Source organism: Mustelus asterias, chromosome 7, assembly GCF_964213995.1.
Source record: "Mustelus asterias chromosome 7, sMusAst1.hap1.1, whole genome shotgun sequence".
Classification (NCBI taxonomy): domain Eukaryota; kingdom Metazoa; phylum Chordata; class Chondrichthyes; order Carcharhiniformes; family Triakidae; genus Mustelus; species Mustelus asterias.
This window is the reverse complement of record NC_135807.1, coordinates 40118026-40133160: the sequence shown is the minus strand read 5'-3', so window position 1 is coordinate 40133160 and position 15135 is coordinate 40118026. Positions and strand designations below refer to the sequence as shown.

The 15135-nt window shown below is 51.3% G+C and overlaps 19 non-coding genes across 19 annotated transcripts; 13 read left to right on the top strand and 6 right to left on the bottom strand.

The window, feature by feature from the left end:
* The first annotated feature begins 1373 nt into the window (after positions 1–1373).
* trnaa-cgc (transfer RNA alanine (anticodon CGC)) lies at positions 1374–1446 on the top strand. The gene has a single exon. It is a non-coding gene; the product is annotated as a tRNA-Ala (tRNA).
* Positions 1447–1653: 207 nt separating this feature from the next.
* Positions 1654–1726, bottom strand: trnam-cau (transfer RNA methionine (anticodon CAU)). Its single transcript has one exon. It is a non-coding gene; the product is annotated as a tRNA-Met (tRNA).
* A 432-nt stretch (positions 1727–2158) lies between these two features.
* trnaa-agc (transfer RNA alanine (anticodon AGC)) lies at positions 2159–2231 on the top strand. The gene has a single exon. It is a non-coding gene; the product is annotated as a tRNA-Ala (tRNA).
* A 1396-nt stretch (positions 2232–3627) lies between these two features.
* Positions 3628–3700, top strand: trnaa-cgc (transfer RNA alanine (anticodon CGC)). The gene has a single exon. It is a non-coding gene; the product is annotated as a tRNA-Ala (tRNA).
* A 207-nt stretch (positions 3701–3907) lies between these two features.
* On the bottom strand, positions 3908–3980 carry trnam-cau (transfer RNA methionine (anticodon CAU)). Its single transcript has one exon. It is a non-coding gene; the product is annotated as a tRNA-Met (tRNA).
* Positions 3981–4412: 432 nt separating this feature from the next.
* On the top strand, positions 4413–4485 carry trnaa-agc (transfer RNA alanine (anticodon AGC)). The gene has a single exon. It is a non-coding gene; the product is annotated as a tRNA-Ala (tRNA).
* A 1387-nt stretch (positions 4486–5872) lies between these two features.
* trnaa-cgc (transfer RNA alanine (anticodon CGC)) lies at positions 5873–5945 on the top strand. The gene has a single exon. It is a non-coding gene; the product is annotated as a tRNA-Ala (tRNA).
* A 207-nt stretch (positions 5946–6152) lies between these two features.
* On the bottom strand, positions 6153–6225 carry trnam-cau (transfer RNA methionine (anticodon CAU)). Its single transcript has one exon. It is a non-coding gene; the product is annotated as a tRNA-Met (tRNA).
* Positions 6226–6657: 432 nt separating this feature from the next.
* On the top strand, positions 6658–6730 carry trnaa-agc (transfer RNA alanine (anticodon AGC)). The gene has a single exon. It is a non-coding gene; the product is annotated as a tRNA-Ala (tRNA).
* A 1396-nt stretch (positions 6731–8126) lies between these two features.
* trnaa-cgc (transfer RNA alanine (anticodon CGC)) lies at positions 8127–8199 on the top strand. The gene has a single exon. It is a non-coding gene; the product is annotated as a tRNA-Ala (tRNA).
* Positions 8200–8406: 207 nt separating this feature from the next.
* Positions 8407–8479, bottom strand: trnam-cau (transfer RNA methionine (anticodon CAU)). The gene has a single exon. It is a non-coding gene; the product is annotated as a tRNA-Met (tRNA).
* Positions 8480–8911: 432 nt separating this feature from the next.
* Positions 8912–8984, top strand: trnaa-agc (transfer RNA alanine (anticodon AGC)). Its single transcript has one exon. It is a non-coding gene; the product is annotated as a tRNA-Ala (tRNA).
* A 1387-nt stretch (positions 8985–10371) lies between these two features.
* On the top strand, positions 10372–10444 carry trnaa-cgc (transfer RNA alanine (anticodon CGC)). The gene has a single exon. It is a non-coding gene; the product is annotated as a tRNA-Ala (tRNA).
* Positions 10445–10651: 207 nt separating this feature from the next.
* Positions 10652–10724, bottom strand: trnam-cau (transfer RNA methionine (anticodon CAU)). The gene has a single exon. It is a non-coding gene; the product is annotated as a tRNA-Met (tRNA).
* A 432-nt stretch (positions 10725–11156) lies between these two features.
* On the top strand, positions 11157–11229 carry trnaa-agc (transfer RNA alanine (anticodon AGC)). Its single transcript has one exon. It is a non-coding gene; the product is annotated as a tRNA-Ala (tRNA).
* A 1400-nt stretch (positions 11230–12629) lies between these two features.
* Positions 12630–12702, top strand: trnaa-cgc (transfer RNA alanine (anticodon CGC)). The gene has a single exon. It is a non-coding gene; the product is annotated as a tRNA-Ala (tRNA).
* A 207-nt stretch (positions 12703–12909) lies between these two features.
* On the bottom strand, positions 12910–12982 carry trnam-cau (transfer RNA methionine (anticodon CAU)). The gene has a single exon. It is a non-coding gene; the product is annotated as a tRNA-Met (tRNA).
* Positions 12983–13414: 432 nt separating this feature from the next.
* On the top strand, positions 13415–13487 carry trnaa-agc (transfer RNA alanine (anticodon AGC)). The gene has a single exon. It is a non-coding gene; the product is annotated as a tRNA-Ala (tRNA).
* A 1412-nt stretch (positions 13488–14899) lies between these two features.
* trnaa-cgc (transfer RNA alanine (anticodon CGC)) lies at positions 14900–14972 on the top strand. Its single transcript has one exon. It is a non-coding gene; the product is annotated as a tRNA-Ala (tRNA).
* The last annotated feature ends 163 nt before the right edge of the window (positions 14973–15135 follow it).

Here is a 15135-nt window from a genome sequence, read left to right as displayed (position 1 = left end):
TTGGGGCCAAAGCTTCTTGGAGACAGGGGCTGAGGCAAGCCTGGACAGCAAGAAAGCTGAGGCCAGAATTGCCATGGGGAATTAGCTCAAATGGTAGAGCGCTCGCTTTGCATGTGAGAGGTAGTGGGATCGATGCCCACATTCTCCACTCAGATTTTATCTTTGGGCCAAAGTTTCAGGCCCACCCATCATGTCATTCACTTTCCACATCTCCAGGCTTTCTCCAAGCGCTGCCGCACGCACGCACGCACCCACCCACGCACGCACAGAGTGTCTGAATGATTTGCACAGCTGCCGCAAGAAGCTGCCGTCATATTTATCAGCAGTAAAGATGGGAATGTGAGGCGAATGGAGGGAAAGAAGGTGTCAAATACACAAGATTGTATCCAGGATGCACAGGTGATGAGACTCACACGCTGCCGACTGCACCAAGAAGGCACACTTGGAACTGCGCTGCACACGGCGTGACTAGATTTGCCATCGAACAGCCTGCATCCAGCCACAAAGCAAAGTGTTCAGAAAACACTGAGGAAATTACACAACAATACATCAGCTTGTGATACAGAGTCAGAAACGTCATCCATTACAGCACGGGGGCCCATCGCGCAGGGTGAAGCTGGCGGGGAACTGCATGCCTACACCTTTGCCGTTAAGATGTGGATGAAGCACTCAAGGGCTCAAAGGTGCACGGTCAAAATTCAGCAAAGACTGCGTGCGGATGTCAACGATTCGCATCGATTGCTCAGTCGGTACAACAGAAGACTCGAGGGGTAAATATACCAAAGTCGTCCTTAGGTCACCGCTTGAATGATGTTAACAATTTCTGCGTGCCCATTGAGAAGGAAGTGTGTCGGAAGCAAACGTTTACGGCAAAGCAGCACTCCGAACCTGGTGACGAGTTTATAACTGAACATGTTGCTGCTCAGGCAGAGGAGCCATCTTTGCCTGTGGGAAAACAGCCTCCACACGGCTGCAAAGTTTCTGCAGTTGCGTGTGCGGGCCAGCGGGAGTGGCATTGAGCAGCAACGCATCCAACAGCTGAGCCCTCACCTGCAAGCAAAAGTAGATTGCTAACACTGAGACAGGGGTCTCGCCTGCCTCCTCACACTCGTGCTGACTGCCGTTTTCCTAGCGGCTTGCTTTGAATGTGCAAATTCAGCCTCTTCACTGATTATGACGCGTCGACTGCGATTTTCCCTTCTGCTGATGGCACGAGCTGCGGCTGCTGGCTCACGTTGAGTGAATGGCAAAATGACTGTGTTGAAGTAGCAGGCCGATCCGATGAAGAATTTCTCTGCACTTTCATGAACATCTTGGAGCCAGGGGGTGTGGAGATGTTGGGCAGCAAGAAAGCGGACGCAGCAATCAGCTTGGGGGAATTAGCTCAAGTGGTAGAGCGCTCGCTTCGCATGTGAGAGGCAGTGGGATCGATGCCCACATTCTCCACTTTGATTTTTAACCTTTGGGCCAAAGTTTCATGCCCAGCGGTCCTGTCATGAAGTTCACACATGTTCAGGGTTCCTCCACACGCTGCCGTACGCACAGAATCTGAATGACTGACAGAGCTGTTGCATGCAAGCTGCCTTCATATTTGTCAGCAGCAAAGATGGGAATGAGCGGTGAATGGAAGAAAAGAAGGTGGAAAAAGAGCCCTGCCCTCTCTGAGGATTGAACTCAGGACCTTCAGATTATGAGACTGACGCGCTGCCTACTGCGCTAAGAAGGCACAGGCAGTTGGGCACTGTACACTGCATGACTAGGTTTGCCATCATCAGGCTGCGTCCAGTCACAATGAAAACTGCTCACGTAACATTGAGGCAGATTAGAGAACAATATCGCAGCTTGTGATATGGAGACAGACACGTTATCCATCACAACGTCGGCCCAAGCTGCAGGTCGACGCAGGCGGGCCACAGCACAGCCACAGCTTTGGCATCAAGACATGGATGAAGCGCTCAAGGGCTAAAGGGTGCACTGTCACAATCAGCAAAGATAGTGGCTTTCAATGGATTTCAAAGATGTTGATTAAATGGAAAAACTACCGTGTTGAAGCAGCAGGCCGGATCCGATGAAGAGGTCCTGTGCACTTTCTCGAGCATCTTGGAGACGGACTGAGGAGATCCTGAGCAGCAAGAAAGCTGACCCCAACTGCAGCTTGGGGGAATTAGCTCAAATGGTAGAGCGCTCGCTTAGCATGCGAGAGGTAGTGGGATCGATGCCCACATTCTCCACTTTGATTTTTACCTTGGGGCCAAAGCTTCTTGGAGACAGGGGCTGAGGCAAGCCTGGACAGCAAGAAAGCTGAGGCCAGAATTGCCATGGGGAATGAGCTCAAATGGTAGAGCGCTCGCTTTGCATGTGAGAGGGAGTGGGATCGATGCCCACATTCTCCACTCAGATTTTATCTTTGGGCCAAAGTTTCAGGCCCACCCATCATGTCATTCACTTTACACATCTCCAGGCTTTCTCCAAGCGCTGCCGCACGCACGCACGCACGCACGCACAGAGTGTCTGAATGATTTGCACAGCTGCCGCAAGAAGCTGCCGTCATATTTATCAGCAGTAAAGATGGGAATGTGAGGCGAATGGAGGGAAAGATACAATCTTGGGAAAGAAGGTGTCAAATCCACAAGATTGTATCCAGGATGCACAGGTGATGAGACTCACACGCTGCCGACTGCACCAAGAAGGCACACTTGGAACTGCGCTGCACACGGCGTGACTAGATTTGCCATCGAACAGCCTGCATCCAGCCACAAAGCAAAGTGTTCAGAAAACACTGAGGAAATTACACAACAATACATCAGCTTGTGATACAGAGTCAGAAACGTCATCCATTACAGCACGGGGGCCCATCGCGCAGGGTGAAGCTGGCGGGGAACTGCATGCCTACACCTTTGCCGTTAAGATGTGGATGAAGCACTCAAGGGCTCAAAGGTGCACGGTCAAAATTCAGCAAAGACTGCGTGCGGATGTCAACGATTCGCATCGATTGCTCAGTCGGTACAACAGAAGACTCGAGGGGTAAATATACCAAAGTCGTCCTTAGGTCACCGCTTGAATGATGTTAACAATTTCTGCGTGCCCATTGAGAAGGAAGTGTGTCGGAAGCAAACGTTTACGGCAAAGCAGCACTCCGAACCTGGTGACGAGTTTATAACTGAACATGTTGCTGCTCAGGCAGAGGAGCCATCTTTGCCTGTGGGAAAACAGCCTCCACACGGCTGCAAAGTTTCTGCAGTTGCGTGTGCGGGCCAGCGGGAGTGGCATTGAGCAGCAACGCATCCAACAGCTGAGCCCTCACCTGCAAGCAAAAGTAGATTGCTAACACTGAGACAGGGGTCTCGCCTGCCTCCTCACACTCGTGCTGACTGCCGTTTTCCTCTCGGCTTGCTTTGAATGTGCAAATTCAGCCTCTTCACTGATTATGACGCGTCGACTGCGATTTTCCCTTCTGCTGATGGCACGAGCTGCGGCTGCTGGCTCACGTTGAGTGAATGGCAAAATGACTGTGTTGAAGCAGCAGGCCGATCCGATGAAGAATTTCTCTGCACTTTCATGAACATCTTGGAGCCAGGGGGTGTGGAGATGTTGGGCAGCAAGAAAGCGGACGCAGCAATCAGCTTGGGGGAATTAGCTCAAGTGGTAGAGCGCTCGCTTCGCATGTGAGAGGCAGTGGGATCGATGCCCACATTCTCCACTTTGATTTTTAACCTTTGGGCCAAAGTTTCATGCCCAGCGGTCCTGTCATGAAGTTCACACATGTTCAGGGTTCCTCCACACGCTGCAGTACGCACAGAATCTGAATGACTTACAGAGCTGTTGCATGCAAGCTGCCTTCATATTTGTCAGCAGCAAAGATGGGAATGAGAGGTGAATGGAAGAAAAGAAGGTGGAAAAAGAGCCCTGCCCTCTCTGAGGATTGAACTCAGGACCTTCAGATTATGAGACTGACGCGCTGCCTACTGCGCTAAGAAGGCACAGGCAATTGGGCACTGTACACTGCATGACTAGGTTTGCCATGATCAGACTGCGTCCAGTCACAATGAAAACTGCTCACGTAACATTGAGGCAGATTAGAGAACAATATCGCAGCTTGTGATATGGAGACAGACACGTTATCCATCACAACGTCGGCCCAAGCTGCAGGTCGACGCAGGCGGGCCACAGCACAGCCACAGCTTTGGCATCAAGACATGGATGAAGCGCTCAAGGGCTAAAGGGTGCACTGTCACAATCAGCAAAGATAGTGGCTTTCAATGGATTTCAAAGATGTTGATTAAATGGAAAAACTACCGTGTTGAAGCAGCAGGCCGGATCCGATGAAGAGGTCCTGTGCACTTTCTCGAGCATCTTGGAGACGGACTGAGGAGATCCTGAGCAGCAAGAAAGCTGACCCCAACTGCAGCTTGGGGGAATTAGCTCAAATGGTAGAGCGCTCGCTTAGCATGCGAGAGGTAGTGGGATCGATGCCCACATTCTCCACTTTGATTTTTACCTTGGGGCCAAAGCTTCTTGGAGACAGGGGCTGAGGCAAGCCTGGACAGCAAGAAAGCTGAGGCCAGAATTGCCATGGGGAATTAGCTCAAATGGTAGAGCGCTCGCTTTGCATGTGAGAGGTAGTGGGATCGATGCCCACATTCTCCACTCAGATTTTATCTTTGGGCCAAAGTTTCAGGCCCACCCATCATGTCATTCACTTTACACATCTCCAGGCTTTCTCCAAGCGCTGCCGCACGCACGCACGCACCCACCCACGCACGCACAGAGTGTCTGAATGATTTGCACAGCTGCCGCAAGAAGCTGCCGTCATATTTATCAGCAGTAAAGATGGGAATGTGAGGCGAATGGAGGGAAAGAAGGTGTCAAATACACAAGATTGTATCCAGGATGCACAGGTGATGAGACTCACACGCTGCCGACTGCACCAAGAAGGCACACTTGGAACTGCGCTGCACACGGCGTGACTAGATTTGCCATCGAACAGCCTGCATCCAGCCACAAAGCAAAGTGTTCAGAAAACACTGAGGAAATTACACAACAATACATCAGCTTGTGATACAGAGTCAGAAACGTCATCCATTACAGCACGGGGGCCCATCGCGCAGGGTGAAGCTGGCGGGGAACTGCATGCCTACACCTTTGCCGTTAAGATGTGGATGAAGCACTCAAGGGCTCAAAGGTGCACGGTCAAAATTCAGCAAAGACTGCGTGCGGATGTCAACGATTCGCATCGATTGCTCAGTCGGTACAACAGAAGACTCGAGGGGTAAATATACCAAAGTCGTCCTTAGGTCACCGCTTGAATGATGTTAACAATTTCTGCGTGCCCATTGAGAAGGAAGTGTGTCGGAAGCAAACGTTTACGGCAAAGCAGCACTCCGAACCTGGTGACGAGTTTATAACTGAACATGTTGCTGCTCAGGCAGAGGAGCCATCTTTGCCTGTGGGAAAACAGCCTCCACACGGCTGCAAAGTTTCTGCAGTTGCGTGTGCGGGCCAGCGGGAGTGGCATTGAGCAGCAACGCATCCAACAGCTGAGCCCTCACCTGCAAGCAAAAGTAGATTGCTAACACTGAGACAGGGGTCTCGCCTGCCTCCTCACACTCGTGCTGACTGCCGTTTTCCTAGCGGCTTGCTTTGAATGTGCAAATTCAGCCTCTTCACTGATTATGACGCGTCGACTGCGATTTTCCCTTCTGCTGATGGCACGAGCTGCGGCTGCTGGCTCACGTTGAGTGAATGGCAAAATGACTGTGTTGAAGTAGCAGGCCGATCCGATGAAGAATTTCTCTGCACTTTCATGAACATCTTGGAGCCAGGGGGTGTGGAGATGTTGGGCAGCAAGAAAGCGGACGCAGCAATCAGCTTGGGGGAATTAGCTCAAGTGGTAGAGCGCTCGCTTCGCATGTGAGAGGCAGTGGGATCGATGCCCACATTCTCCACTTTGATTTTTAACCTTTGGGCCAAAGTTTCATGCCCAGCGGTCCTGTCATGAAGTTCACACATGTTCAGGGTTCCTCCACACGCTGCCGTACGCACAGAATCTGAATGACTGACAGAGCTGTTGCATGCAAGCTGCCTTCATATTTGTCAGCAGCAAAGATGGGAATGAGCGGTGAATGGAAGAAAAGAAGGTGGAAAAAGAGCCCTGCCCTCTCTGAGGATTGAACTCAGGACCTTCAGATTATGAGACTGACGCGCTGCCTACTGCGCTAAGAAGGCACAGGCAGTTGGGCACTGTACACTGCATGACTAGGTTTGCCATCATCAGGCTGCGTCCAGTCACAATGAAAACTGCTCACGTAACATTGAGGCAGATTAGAGAACAATATCGCAGCTTGTGATATGGAGACAGACACGTTATCCATCACAACGTCGGCCCAAGCTGCAGGTCGACGCAGGCGGGCCACAGCACAGCCACAGCTTTGGCATCAAGACATGGATGAAGCGCTCAAGGGCTAAAGGGTGCACTGTCACAATCAGCAAAGATAGTGGCTTTCAATGGATTTCAAAGATGTTGATTAAATGGAAAAACTACCGTGTTGAAGCAGCAGGCCGGATCCGATGAAGAGGTCCTGTGCACTTTCTCGAGCATCTTGGAGACGGACTGAGGAGATCCTGAGCAGCAAGAAAGCTGACCCCAACTGCAGCTTGGGGGAATTAGCTCAAATGGTAGAGCGCTCGCTTAGCATGCGAGAGGTAGTGGGATCGATGCCCACATTCTCCACTTTGATTTTTACCTTGGGGCCAAAGCTTCTTGGAGACAGGGGCTGAGGCAAGCCTGGACAGCAAGAAAGCTGAGGCCAGAATTGCCATGGGGAATGAGCTCAAATGGTAGAGCGCTCGCTTTGCATGTGAGAGGGAGTGGGATCGATGCCCACATTCTCCACTCAGATTTTATCTTTGGGCCAAAGTTTCAGGCCCACCCATCATGTCATTCACTTTACACATCTCCAGGCTTTCTCCAAGCGCTGCCGCACGCACGCACGCACGCACGCACAGAGTGTCTGAATGATTTGCACAGCTGCCGCAAGAAGCTGCCGTCATATTTATCAGCAGTAAAGATGGGAATGTGAGGCGAATGGAGGGAAAGATACAATCTTGGGAAAGAAGGTGTCAAATCCACAAGATTGTATCCAGGATGCACAGGTGATGAGACTCACACGCTGCCGACTGCACCAAGAAGGCACACTTGGAACTGCGCTGCACACGGCGTGACTAGATTTGCCATCGAACAGCCTGCATCCAGCCACAAAGCAAAGTGTTCAGAAAACACTGAGGAAATTACACAACAATACATCAGCTTGTGATACAGAGTCAGAAACGTCATCCATTACAGCACGGGGGCCCATCGCGCAGGGTGAAGCTGGCGGGGAACTGCATGCCTACACCTTTGCCGTTAAGATGTGGATGAAGCACTCAAGGGCTCAAAGGTGCACGGTCAAAATTCAGCAAAGACTGCGTGCGGATGTCAACGATTCGCATCGATTGCTCAGTCGGTACAACAGAAGACTCGAGGGGTAAATATACCAAAGTCGTCCTTAGGTCACCGCTTGAATGATGTTAACAATTTCTGCGTGCCCATTGAGAAGGAAGTGTGTCGGAAGCAAACGTTTACGGCAAAGCAGCACTCCGAACCTGGTGACGAGTTTATAACTGAACATGTTGCTGCTCAGGCAGAGGAGCCATCTTTGCCTGTGGGAAAACAGCCTCCACACGGCTGCAAAGTTTCTGCAGTTGCGTGTGCGGGCCAGCGGGAGTGGCATTGAGCAGCAACGCATCCAACAGCTGAGCCCTCACCTGCAAGCAAAAGTAGATTGCTAACACTGAGACAGGGGTCTCGCCTGCCTCCTCACACTCGTGCTGACTGCCGTTTTCCTCTCGGCTTGCTTTGAATGTGCAAATTCAGCCTCTTCACTGATTATGACGCGTCGACTGCGATTTTCCCTTCTGCTGATGGCACGAGCTGCGGCTGCTGGCTCACGTTGAGTGAATGGCAAAATGACTGTGTTGAAGCAGCAGGCCGATCCGATGAAGAATTTCTCTGCACTTTCATGAACATCTTGGAGCCAGGGGGTGTGGAGATGTTGGGCAGCAAGAAAGCGGACGCAGCAATCAGCTTGGGGGAATTAGCTCAAGTGGTAGAGCGCTCGCTTCGCATGTGAGAGGCAGTGGGATCGATGCCCACATTCTCCACTTTGATTTTTAACCTTTGGGCCAAAGTTTCATGCCCAGCGGTCCTGTCATGAAGTTCACACATGTTCAGGGTTCCTCCACACGCTGCAGTACGCACAGAATCTGAATGACTTACAGAGCTGTTGCATGCAAGCTGCCTTCATATTTGTCAGCAGCAAAGATGGGAATGAGAGGTGAATGGAAGAAAAGAAGGTGGAAAAAGAGCCCTGCCCTCTCTGAGGATTGAACTCAGGACCTTCAGATTATGAGACTGACGCGCTGCCTACTGCGCTAAGAAGGCACAGGCAATTGGGCACTGTACACTGCATGACTAGGTTTGCCATGATCAGACTGCGTCCAGTCACAATGAAAACTGCTCACGTAACATTGAGGCAGATTAGAGAACAATATCGCAGCTTGTGATATGGAGACAGACACGTTATCCATCACAACGTCGGCCCAAGCTGCAGGTCGACGCAGGCGGGCCACAGCACAGCCACAGCTTTGGCATCAAGACATGGATGAAGCGCTCAAGGGCTAAAGGGTGCACTGTCACAATCAGCAAAGATAGTGGCTTTCAATGGATTTCAAAGATGTTGATTAAATGGAAAAACTACCGTGTTGAAGCAGCAGGCCGGATCCGATGAAGAGGTCCTGTGCACTTTCTCGAGCATCTTGGAGACGGACTGAGGAGATCCTGAGCAGCAAGAAAGCTGACCCCAACTGCAGCTTGGGGGAATTAGCTCAAATGGTAGAGCGCTCGCTTAGCATGCGAGAGGTAGTGGGATCGATGCCCACATTCTCCACTTTGATTTTTACCTTGGGGCCAAAGCTTCTTGGAGACAGGGGCTGAGGCAAGCCTGGACAGCAAGAAAGCTGAGGCCAGAATTGCCATGGGGAATTAGCTCAAATGGTAGAGCGCTCGCTTTGCATGTGAGAGGTAGTGGGATCGATGCCCACATTCTCCACTCAGATTTTATCTTTGGGCCAAAGTTTCAGGCCCACCCATCATGTCATTCACTTTACACATCTCCAGGCTTTCTCCAAGCGCTGCCGCACGCACGCACGCACCCACCCACGCACGCACAGAGTGTCTGAATGATTTGCACAGCTGCCGCAAGAAGCTGCCGTCATATTTATCAGCAGTAAAGATGGGAATGTGAGGCGAATGGAGGGAAAGAAGGTGTCAAATACACAAGATTGTATCCAGGATGCACAGGTGATGAGACTCACACGCTGCCGACTGCACCAAGAAGGCACACTTGGAACTGCGCTGCACACGGCGTGACTAGATTTGCCATCGAACAGCCTGCATCCAGCCACAAAGCAAAGTGTTCAGAAAACACTGAGGAAATTACACAACAATACATCAGCTTGTGATACAGAGTCAGAAACGTCATCCATTACAGCACGGGGGCCCATCGCGCAGGGTGAAGCTGGCGGGGAACTGCATGCCTACACCTTTGCCGTTAAGATGTGGATGAAGCACTCAAGGGCTCAAAGGTGCACGGTCAAAATTCAGCAAAGACTGCGTGCGGATGTCAACGATTCGCATCGATTGCTCAGTCGGTACAACAGAAGACTCGAGGGGTAAATATACCAAAGTCGTCCTTAGGTCACCGCTTGAATGATGTTAACAATTTCTGCGTGCCCATTGAGAAGGAAGTGTGTCGGAAGCAAACGTTTACGGCAAAGCAGCACTCCGAACCTGGTGACGAGTTTATAACTGAACATGTTGCTGCTCAGGCAGAGGAGCCATCTTTGCCTGTGGGAAAACAGCCTCCACACGGCTGCAAAGTTTCTGCAGTTGCGTGTGCGGGCCAGCGGGAGTGGCATTGAGCAGCAACGCATCCAACAGCTGAGCCCTCACCTGCAAGCAAAAGTAGATTGCTAACACTGAGACAGGGGTCTCGCCTGCCTCCTCACACTCGTGCTGACTGCCGTTTTCCTCTCGGCTTGCTTTGAAAGTGCAAATTCAGCCTCTTCACTGATTATGACGCGTCGACTGCGATTTTCCCTTCTGCTGATGGCACGAGCTGCGGCTGCTGGCTCACGTTGAGTGAATGGCAAAATGACTGTGTTGAAGCAGCAGGCCGATCCGATGAAGAATTTCTCTGCACTTTCATGAACATCTTGGAGCCAGGGGGTGTGGAGATGTTGGGCAGCAAGAAAGCGGACGCAGCAATCAGCTTGGGGGAATTAGCTCAAGTGGTAGAGCGCTCGCTTCGCATGTGAGAGGCAGTGGGATCGATGCCCACATTCTCCACTTTGATGTTTAACCTTTGGGCCAAAGTTTCATGCCCAGCGGTCCTGTCATGAAGTTCACACATGTTCAGGGTTCCTCCACACGCTGCCGTACGCACAGAATCTGAATGACTTACAGAGCTGTTGCATGCAAGCTGCCTTCATATTTGTCAGCAGGAAAGATGGGAATGAGAGGTGAATGGAAGAAAAGAAGGTGGAAAAAGAGCCCTGCCCTCTCTGAGGATTGAACTCAGGACCTTCAGATTATGAGACTGACGCGCTGCCTACTGCGCTAAGAAGGCACAGGCAGTTGGGCACTGTACACTGCATGACTAGGTTTGCCATCATCAGGCTGCGTCCAGTCACAATGAAAACTGCTCACGTAACATTGAGGCAGATTAGAGAACAATATCGCAGCTTGTGATATGGAGACAGACACGTTATCCATCACAACGTCGGCCCAAGCTGCAGGTCGACGCAGGCGGGCCACAGCACAGCCACAGCTTTGGCATCAAGACATGGATGAAGCGCTCAAGGGCTAAAGGGTGCACTGTCACAATCAGCAAAGATAGTGGCTTTCAATGGATTTCAAAGATGTTGATTAAATGGAAAAACTACCGTGTTGAAGCAGCAGGCCGGATCCGATGAAGAGGTCCTGTGCACTTTCTCGAGCATCTTGGAGACGGACTGAGGAGATCCTGAGCAGCAAGAAAGCTGACCCCACCTGCAGCTTGGGGGAATTAGCTCAAATGGTAGAGCGCTCGCTTAGCATGCGAGAGGTAGTGGGATCGATGCCCACATTCTCCACTTTGATTTTTACCTTGGGGCCAAAGCTTCTTGGAGACAGGGGCTGAGGCAAGCCTGGACAGCAAGAAAGCTGAGGCCAGAATTGCCATGGGGAATGAGCTCAAATGGTAGAGCGCTCGCTTTGCATGTGAGAGGGAGTGGGATCGATGCCCACATTCTCCACTCAGATTTTATCTTTGGGCCAAAGTTTCAGGCCCACCCATCATGTCATTCACTTTACACATCTCCAGGCTTTCTCCAAGCGCTGCCGCACGCACGCACGCACGCACGCACGCACAGAGTGTCTGAATGATTTGCACAGCTGCCGCAAGAAGCTGCCGTCATATTTATCAGCAGTAAAGATGGGAATGTGAGGCGAATGGAGGGAAAGATACAATCTTGGGAAAGAAGGTGTCAAATACACAAGATTGTATCCAGGATGCACAGGTGATGAGACTCACACGCTGCCGACTGCACCAAGAAGGCACACTTGGAACTGCACTGCACACGGCGTGACTAGATTTGCCATCGAACAGCCTGCATCCAGCCACAAAGCAAAGTGTTCAGAAAACACTGAGGAAATTACACAACAATACATCAGCTTGTGATACAGAGTCAGAAACGTCATCCATTACAGCATGGGGGCCCATCGCGCAGGGTGAAGCTGGCGGGGAACTGCATGCCTACACCTTTGCCGTTAAGATGTGGATGAAGCACTCAAGGGCTCAAAGGTGCACGGTCAAAATTCAGCAAAGACTGCGTGCGGATGTCAACGATTCGCATCGATTGCTCAGTCGGTACAACAGAAGACTCGAGGGGTAAATATACCAAAGTCGTCCTTAGGTCACCGCTTGAATGATGTTAACAATTTCTGCGTGCCCATTGAGAAGGAAGTGTGTCGGAAGCAAACGTTTACGGCAAAGCAGCACTCCGAACCTGGTGACGAGTTTATAACTGAACATGTTGCTGCTCAGGCAGAGGAGCCATCTTTGCCTGTGGGAAAACAGCCTCCACACGGCTGCAAAGTTTCTGCAGTTGCGTGTGCGGGCCAGCGGGAGTGGCATTGAGCAGCAACGCATCCAACAGCTGAGCCCTCACCTGCAAGCAAAAGTAGATTGCTAACACTGAGACAGGGGTCTCGCCTGCCTCCTCACACTCGTGCTGACTGCCGTTTTCCTCTCGGCTTGCTTTGAAAGTGCAAATTCAGCCTCTTCACTGATTATGACGCGTCGACTGCGATTTTCCCTTCTGCTGATGGCACGAGCTGCGGCTGCTGGCTCACGTTGAGTGAATGGCAAAATGACTGTGTTGAAGCAGCAGGCCGATCCGATGAAGAATTTCTCTGCACTTTCATGAACATCTTGGAGCCAGGGGGTGTGGAGATGTTGGGCAGCAAGAAAGCGGACGCAGCAATCAGCTTGGGGGAATTAGCTCAAGTGGTAGAGCGCTCGCTTCGCATGTGAGAGGCAGTGGGATCGATGCCCACATTCTCCACTTTGATTTTTAACCTTTGGGCCAAAGTTTCATGCCCAGCGGTCCTGTCATGAAGTTCACACATGTTCAGGGTTCCTCCACACGCTGCCGTACGCACAGAATCTCAATGACTTACAGAGCTGTTGCATGCAAGCTGCCTTCATATTTGTCAGCAGCAAAGATGGGAATGAGAGGTGAATGGAAGAAAAGAAGGTGGAAAAAGAGCCCTGCCCTCTCTGAGGATTGAACTCAGGACCTTCAGATTATGAGACTGACGCGCTGCCTACTGCGCTAAGAAGGCACAGGCAGTTGGGCACTGTACACTGCATGACTAGGTTTGCCATCATCAGGCTGCGTCCAGTTACAATGAAAACTGCTCACGTAACATTGAGGCAGATTAGAGAACAATATCGCAGCTTGTGATATGGAGACAGACACGTTATCCATCACAACGTCGGCCCAAGCTGCAGGTCGACGCAGGCGGGCCACAGCACAGCCACAGCTTTGGCATCAAGACATGGATGAAGCGCTCAAGGGCTAAAGGGTGCACTGTCACAATCAGCAAAGATAGTGGCTTTCAATGGATTTCAAAGATGTTGATTAAATGGAAAAACTACCGTGTTGAAGCAGCAGGCCGGATCCGATGAAGAGGTCCTGTGCACTTTCTCGAGCATCTTGGAGACGGACTGAGGAGATCCTGAGCAGCAAGCAAGCTGACCCCAACTGCAGCTTGGGGGAATTAGCTCAAATGGTAGAGCGCTCGCTTAGCATGCGAGAGGTAGTGGGATCGATGCCCACATTCTCCACTTTGATTTTTACCTTGGGGCCAAAGCTTCTTGGAGACAGGGGCTGAGGCAAGCCTGGACAGCAAGAAAGCTGAGGCCAGAATTGCCATGGGGAATTAGCTCAAATGGTAGAGCGCTCGCTTTGCATGTGAGAGGTAGTGGGATCGATGCCCACATTCTCCACTCAGATTTTATCTTTGGGCCAAAGTTTCAGGCCCACCCATCATGTCATTCACTTTCCACATCTCCAGGCTTTCTCCAAGCGCTGCCGCACGCACGCACGCACCCACCCACGCACGCACGCACGCACAGAGTGTCTGAATGATTTGCACAGCTGCCGCAAGAAGCTGCCGTCATATTTATCAGCAGTAAAGATGGGAATGTGAGGCGAATGGAGGGAAAGATACAATCTTGGGAAAGAAGGTGTCAAATCCACAAGATTGTATCCAGGATGCACAGGTGATGAGACTCACACGCTGCCGACTGCACCAAGAAGGCACACTTGGAACTGCGCTGCACACGGCGTGACTAGATTTGCCATCGAACAGCCTGCATCCAGCCACAAAGTAAAGTGTTCAGAAAACACTGAGGAAATTACACAACAATACATCAGCTTGTGATACAGAGTCAGAAACGTCATCCATTACAGCACGGGGGCCCATCGCGCAGGGTGAAGCTGGCGGGTAACTGCATGCCTACACCTTTGCCGTTAAGATGTGGATGAAGCACTCAAGGGCTCAAAGGTGCACGGTCAAAATTCAGCAAAGACTGCGTGCGGATGTCAACGATTCGCATCGATTGCTCAGTCGGTACAACAGAAGACTCGAGGGGTAAATATACCAAAGTCGTCCTTAGGTCACCGCTTGAATGATGTTAACAATTTCTGCGTGCCCATTGAGAAGGAAGTGTGTCGGAAGCAAACGTTTACGGCAAAGCAGCACTCCGAACCTGGTGACGAGTTTATAACTGAACATGTTGCTGCTCAGGCAGAGGAGCCATCTTTGCCTGTGGGAAAACAGCCTCCACACGGCTGCAAAGTTTCTGCAGTTGCGTGTGCGGGCCAGCGGGAGTGGCATTGAGCAGCAACGCATCCAACAGCTGAGCCCTCACCTGCAAGCAAAAGTAGATTGCTAACACTGAGACAGGGGTCTCGCCTGCCTCCTCACACTCGTGCTGACTGCCGTTTTCCTCTCGGCTTGCTTTGAATGTGCAAATTCAGCCTCTTCACTGATTATGACGCGTCGACTGCGATTTTCCCTTCTGCTGATGGCACGAGCTGCGGCTGCTGGCTCACGTTGAGTGAATGGCAAAATGACTGTGTTGAAGCAGCAGGCCGATCCGATGAAGAATTTCTCTGCACTTTCATGAACATCTTGGAGCCAGGGGGTGTGGAGATGTTGGGCAGCAAGAAAGCGGACGCAGCAATCAGCTTGGGGGAATTAGCTCAAGTGGTAGAGCGCTCGCTTCGCATGTGAGAGGCAGTGGGATCGATGCCCACATTCTCCACTTTGATTTTTAACCTTTGGGCCAAAGTTTCATGCCCAGCGGTCCTGTCATGAAGTTCACACATGTTCAGGGTTCCTCCACACGCTGCCGTACGCACAGAATCTGAATGACTTACAGAGCTGTTGCATGCAAGCTGCCTTCATATTTGTCAGCAGCAAAGATG